This window comes from Lipotes vexillifer, unplaced genomic scaffold (genome assembly GCF_000442215.2).
Source record: "Lipotes vexillifer unplaced genomic scaffold, Lipotes_vexillifer_v1.1 scaffold1006, whole genome shotgun sequence".
Lineage (NCBI taxonomy): Eukaryota > Metazoa > Chordata > Mammalia > Artiodactyla > Lipotidae > Lipotes > Lipotes vexillifer.
In genome coordinates this window covers 93,500-100,336 of record NW_006789838.1, presented here as the reverse complement: position 1 = coordinate 100,336, position 6,837 = coordinate 93,500, and the positions used below count along the sequence as shown (strand labels likewise).

Genomic DNA, 6,837 nt, shown 5'->3' with positions numbered 1-6,837 from the left:
ACTATTATTCTCTTTGTGAACTATTTTGCACACATTCATGGCTTTAGCTCTTAATATGGCTTGACAAAATGTTAACATTCATGGTAGACTTGATGAGTGCCTAGTGATGACCACGGAAAGAATGCTCGCTAAGATTTTTGTTGTTGTTGTTTGTTTTTAAAAACATAAATTGAAATTTTATGGACTGAGTTTTCATTTTTATTCTTGCACATTGGAGAGGCTTATAAAGAGAGCCATTAGGATTTTTCATTTCCTTTGGCTAACTTCCTGAGTGCACCTTTTACATCCTTATTTCTCAGAGTATAAATGAAGGGATTTAACATGGGGGTAACTGCTTCATAAAATATTGAGATGACTTTGTCTTCTTCCTGATATTCCTTTGACTGAGGTTTCAGGTACATTTAGATGACTGTCCCGTAAAATACGGTGACCACAGTTACATGGGATCTACAAGTGGAGAGGGCGTTAAGTCTGGCCTCCGCAGAACGTATCTTCAGCATGGCAACAACAGTGCAAAAGTAGGAAATGAGGATGAAGGTGAATGACAGAGGCAGTGTGAACACACTGATAACCAGACCCAGAATTAGACTGACAGGGGTGTCTGAGCAGACAAGCTTCAGCAGGGCCTGGATCTCACAGGTAAAATGGTTGATGATATTATGCCCACAATAACGAGCAGGGATTGCAATGATTGGTGTGACTGCTACTAAGAAGGCACTGGCCCAGGTTCCCAAGGCCAACTGTATGCAAACCCGATTGTTCATAATGATGGTATAACGCGGGGGATTGGAGATTGCAACAAACCTGCCATAAGCCATGATAGCAAGGAGACACTGTCATCCCCAGAAAGAGGGATGTGGTCATCTGGGCATAACAGCTGGTATAGAAAATGATGCAGAAGTCCCTGAAGCATTGGGCCAACATATATGGCTCCGAGCTGATGGAGTAACAGATATCAAGGAAGGATAAATTACTGAGAAGAAAATATGTAGGGGTATGAAGTCGAGAATCCCATCTCACTACAACAACAATAGGTTGTTCCCAAACATTGTGACCAGCTGGAAAAACAGCAGTCCTAAGAAGAAGGCAGCCTGGATTTGAGGCTGTTGGGAAAATCCAACAAGGATGAATTCAGTCCCCTCAGAGGCATTGCCTCTCTTTAGACTGCCCATTTAATTGTCTCAAGTACTAGGAAAGGAGACAAAACATAATGTCACCTACATGAGGAAAATAAGAAGAGTAGCATCTCAATAGCCTGTTAAGAGTTCCTGTTCTGCAGCTCTGATTATTGTGTGTCATTTGTTTTACTGGGTTAGACTCAGCTGTTCAAGTATCCAATGGTGGAAATATAGGTTTTCTCTTTGCTTTTCTGTCTTGTAGAACTGTATATCAGGAAAGGCTTATTAAGTTGTTTGGACTGTTAGATACTTATATTTGATTAAGTAAGACAGTCATTAACAGTGGGTTAAACAGAATTATTGCTCTCATAAAGGGGCGTAGCTAGATGATTGACTTTATTCTTGACCAAAAAAAAAAGAGGCAAATATGCTACATCTCCCCACCTAAAATGCTCGTTTATAGTCGACTTTATTTAAGCTGGTTCTTTAATTAGCAAGTAATAATTTTTTTTTTACAACTGGATCATTGAGCTTAAACTTGAAAATTACTTGGAATATTACTCAGCAAGTAATAAGTTTTAAGTTTAAGCTCAATGATCCAGTTGTGAATGCTTGAAATACTTCAAATACTTCTTTGCTTTTCAACCTTTTTTTTTTGGTTGTTGTTCTTATATGTCATATTAAAACCACCTATGCATGTTAAGTTAGACAGTGTATATGTAGCTAAAGCTATCAGTCAATTCAATGGAAAAACATCACTAGCCAAAATGACATGAAATAAACCAAGCGACTGGTGGATTTATTGAAATCTCACTCTGGTTAATTGTTCTGACATCCATTTTCAAATGACAGAAACTTACTATGTGCAGATCCTCCCATCTCCATATAGTTCCAAACAAGAGCTTAAATAAAGGGTGATGGGAAAATCTTATTAGATAAAAGGATTTCATGAAGACAACAGTTACCAGAAATTGTGAAGAGGGACAAGGCAAATTTTGGAATGCATGTTTCCAGAAGTGTTTAAAAATAAAAGAAAGAAAAAGATAGAGCCCTGTCAGTTTTATATGCTTTCAGTAGGGAGTAAAACAGATGACCCATTGAAGACTCCTTTGGCTTTAAGTGGCATGGACGTATATACACTACCAAATATAAGACAGCTAGTGGGAAGCAGCCGCATAGCACAGGGAGATCAGCTCGGTGCTTTGTGACCACCTAGAGGGGTGGGATAGGGAGGGTGGGAGGGAGGGAGACGCAAGAGGGAAGAGATATGGGGACATATGCATATGTATAGCTGATTCGCTTTGTTATACAGCAGAAACTAACACACCACTGTAAAGCAATTATTCTCCAATAAAGATGTTAAAAAAAGATTTTCTTATTTAGACACAGAATCAAATGTCTCCTTATTGTATAGTTATATTAGTGCTGCATATAATTAGGTAATTCTTCATGCTCAGTAGGCAGAATGTTGAAATACAGAGCAAAAGCAAGGGAGTCAGCTGGATCAGAGTTTAAATTCTGGTTCAGCCACTAACAAGCTGCATAATCTTGAGAAATTCAGTTTTCTCATGCGTGAAATGGGAATATCACCTAGCCTCTGGCAGGACTGTTCCAAGAATTAGATGAGATTATTTCTATAAAGAACCTAACACAGTGCCTGGCACAGTTATACCACCCAAGAAACTTTAGCTCCCTTCCCACTTTCACACCCCACATAGACCTTTCCTTCAGCTTAGATTTCATCCTTGTAAACATGTGCCGAAATGTTATTTGATCCTACCTTTCCTTGTAAGGTTATCATGTTACCAGAAACAATACCATCTGAAGTTTTCAGTTTGAGTAACAACTAAAGAAAATTTGACTGTGTAAGTCATTCAAATTTGTTCCTGATGGTAGGTGGGAAAAGACATATAAAGAGATGAAAATTATTCACTGACTTAGGGCTGGAGGACAGTAACAGAGAAGTGCACCTCATTCATAACAGAAGCATTTTGCAGTTGGTGACACCCCCACAAATGACTAATCTCCAAGAAGAAATTTGATTCCTTCAACTGCAAGGAAAAGAGGTTTAACACAGGCAGCTGTGGTGATAAATCTTCCTATCGGTTGTGGTTATAAGGTTGGAAAATCTTGAGTTAACTGTGCTGGTGAATCATGCACATTTATTTCTACTTGTTAAATATCTTTTTCTTTTATGTACACAGAGTTGGCTTGTAATAAAGCTACCATGAAAGGTTGGTGTCTAGGAAACAATAAAAAAATTCATTTTCTAGCCTTACAATAATAATATAGTTGCCAGTTCATGACATGCAGTTTTTCTTTGCCTGTGCAAATGTTAGAATGATATTTCTTCTGGAGGTGTCCAAAATTCTGTTACTTTGTTCCCAGCCACAGAAAAATAAATTGAGGAGATGTCCTTTCTGAATACATTGAGATATTTTTAAAGTATTGGTGTTTGCCAAAAGTGTATAGTCTACTTACAGACCAAAAATATTTAGGTAGTATTAAAAGAAGCCACACTTCAAATGCAAGAAGGAACTTTGGAAATTTGGATAATCTTGTGGTGGGTTTAAGAACTTATAACCTCAGACTTGAAGAACAGTTTCCACTTTGGGGATTTAGGAGATATCCCTGCTTTGTAATTAAGTTGCCTAATGCAAATAGGGAGAGAGAAAACAAATAAGGAGGAGGAGACATCTGCTATATTTAGCTCATTAAAATAATGTTCACTTTCCTCCTAACTTGGTTAATGAGCATTTCAGTGAATGTTCCCTATAGCAATGATTCTGGTCAGTAAATATGGTGGTGGTCGGGAACCAGGGCTGGTTTTCCTCAAGGAGAAGCTTTCTTCTGTTTGGGCAGTTCTTCATTTACTTTCTCTTCTGATAGCAAGTTAAATGTCCAGGTAGTGCTATTAAGAATTTATATTGAGGAATTTTGGGGATTAAAATGTACATCATAGTATGATTGTATAACTTAATTTTGTGTTTACTGGGTCTTCCAAAGATATGCTATGTTTGTCAATCCAGTTCTCTCCCAAGTATGATTGTGAGTTCAATTTTTATTTAGTTTTGTTTTTAACTTGAGGGACTTTTGACCCTGTATAATGGAAGTAAGTCTGAGTGTACATTTTGGAAGCTGTGAGCTCCTTGATTTAGCGACCATATCTGAGTCATCTCCGTTGTCTTTGGAACTCTACCTTGCACAGAGGAAACTCTTGAAAGATGTTTGCTGAAATAAAAGCTCTTGATGTCACTTTCACTAAGTGGATTTTTCCATTCAGGTATTTTTATATTGCATTTAATCATACTATCTGTTTTTGGCTATCTGACCCTGAACAATTTTTTTCCTGAAGTTTTTACTTGTCAATTTCTTGGTGCAAAAAAATGTATCGATTGACAGAGCAGTGCTCTGTAGAAAGACAACAGAAAAGGAGAACTTTCACCCAGATAGTCACTTCATATCAGGCTTTTGTGGGTCACTCCTTCCACAGAGGGTTGATGGTAAGGTTCTGCTTATGTGAGATACCCATTCCTCAGGAATTTTCTGTGTGATTCTATCCTAGGGACCTTCTCACACCCATATATAAAAAAATATATTAAACCTATGTGGAAATTCACAAAATGTGAAGGAGAATAAGATGATGAACATTTGTAGTAGCGTACAAATTGAAAGAAATTGCAGTGCCATCAAGGAAATATTTCATGGAGGACATGGTTGATGCTTCCCTAATGAAGATTACAGAACTGGCATAGAGGCAAGCTACAGTAGGAATGTAAAGCTTCAGCTGTCCAGGCATTTGATGGAAGTCTCAGTCTGGTAAAAGCAAGGCATCTTATAAATTTGGTATTTGCCTTGCTGACAATTTCATTTCTCAGAAGGTTAAAGAAGCATTGAGGGGAAATGATGCTGTGGACTTAATTATGATGGAATGGACCAGAATCTTGGGAGAAAATAACCATATCATCTGGGAGTTCATAATAGAAAGAAAGTCTATAGCCAATATTTCCAAAAGAGAAGTTGGCTATGAGACCATAGATATCTTTTCTCTCAATCTTTTAATTTCAAATTTCTTAAAGGCTCTGATGATAGTTTGACCAGAGGCAGAGAATCATGAGGTTTAAGGTGAAAACAGACCTTTTCCACTTCAAGAGCACAGCACACAACATGCAAACAGCCCAGACTCAGATCTCCTGGGTGTAGACAGTACTTATGTAGCAATCTCATAAGGCCTAATTGACAGCAGCTTTCCTGCCTTGTAGTCAGATTCTACTAGACCCATCCCTATAGCGTCCTGATCTGTGTGGCCTAATCTGAAAGTTTACTAAGTACCTGGATTTTATTTATCTTGTGGATATTTTTCTCAGAGCTTTTTGGTGTGTCTATGAGGGAATTCAATATAGGCTTTATAGTCAGGCAGAATCATTCATTTGTCCATTCAACAAATATTTATTGAGTTCATACCATGTGTCCAGTTCTGCTAAAGTTGCTGAGGATACAACAATGAACAAAAAGAGACAAGGCTTACCTTCTTATTTGACTTATACTCTATTGGGATGATAGTGAGAACAAGAAGTAGCAAATAAAGCAATTGATATAGTAATAACTGTTATGAAGGAAACAGAGTGATATGAAAGAGAGTGCTGGAACCAGATTGTTATTATACAATAGATGTTAGCTTTCAAGGAAGGTAATGTCTGAGTTGAGATCAAAAGGACACAAAGGCTCTTGCCTTCCAAGATGGCCCACACTCTGTCTATGGAGCGTGTATCTCCCTGAATAAACCTTCTTTCACTTTACTATGTCTTGCTCTTGAATTCTTGCCTGCACAAGCCCAAGAACCCACACTTGGCGGCCATCCCAGGGACTCAGACATGACTTGGGATGTGACCATCCTCTGGCACCCCACTCTGTTTCCTGCAACATCTTTTCTGGCACCCAATGCGGGGCCTCAAAGGCCATAATCTTGATCCGCCTATTGGGCTATGGCTCCCCTCTGAAGGGTGGCTGGGACTTATCCTGAGCCATGTAGATTCAAGTAGGCCGTTAAGTGGCAGCTGACGTCGCCTGCAGGATCTGGCAGAGACCAGTTCTCTGGCCCTGAAGAAGCGCATGGAGGCCAAGGCTTTTCCTCCTCAGTCTTTCTCATTGTCCTATTGCTCTATCTCTTTGGGCTTGAAAACATCCACCCAGACGACCACCAAACATCCAAATTAAGACTGCGCAGCAAGTAATTGACAACTTGGTTGGGTCTAAAGAACTCCTGCCAGGGGGCTTATCTGGTGGCGCAGTGGTTCAGAGTCCGCCTGCTGATGCAGGGGACACGGGTTCGTGCCCCGGTCCGGGAAGATCCCACATGCCGCAGAGCGGCTGGGCCTGTGAGCCATGGCCACTTGGCCTGCGTGTCCAGAGCCTGTGCTCCGCAACGGGAGAGGCCACGACAGTGAGAGGCCCGCGCACCGCGATGAGGGGTGGCCTCCGCTCGCCGCAACTAGAGAAAGCCCTCGCACAGAAACAAAGACCCAGCACAGCAAAAATAAAAAAATAAAATAAGCAAAAGGACACAAAGGAACTATGTGAAAATTTAGGTGAAGAGATTTCCAGGGAGAGGGAACAGCAAGTGCTAAGACTCTAGGACAAGAACAGGTTTAACTGTTTGCTGAATAGATGGCAGATAAGTGTGGCTGAAGCACAGTGTAGGGTAACCAATCATCCTGGC

General features: G+C 39.9%; 1 pseudogene; it reads right to left on the bottom strand.

Annotated features, from left to right (window-relative positions):
* Positions 1–236: 236 nt before the first annotated feature.
* On the bottom strand, positions 237–6,267 carry LOC103078778 (olfactory receptor 13H1-like; annotated as a pseudogene).
* Between the last annotated feature and the right edge of the window lie 570 nt (positions 6,268–6,837).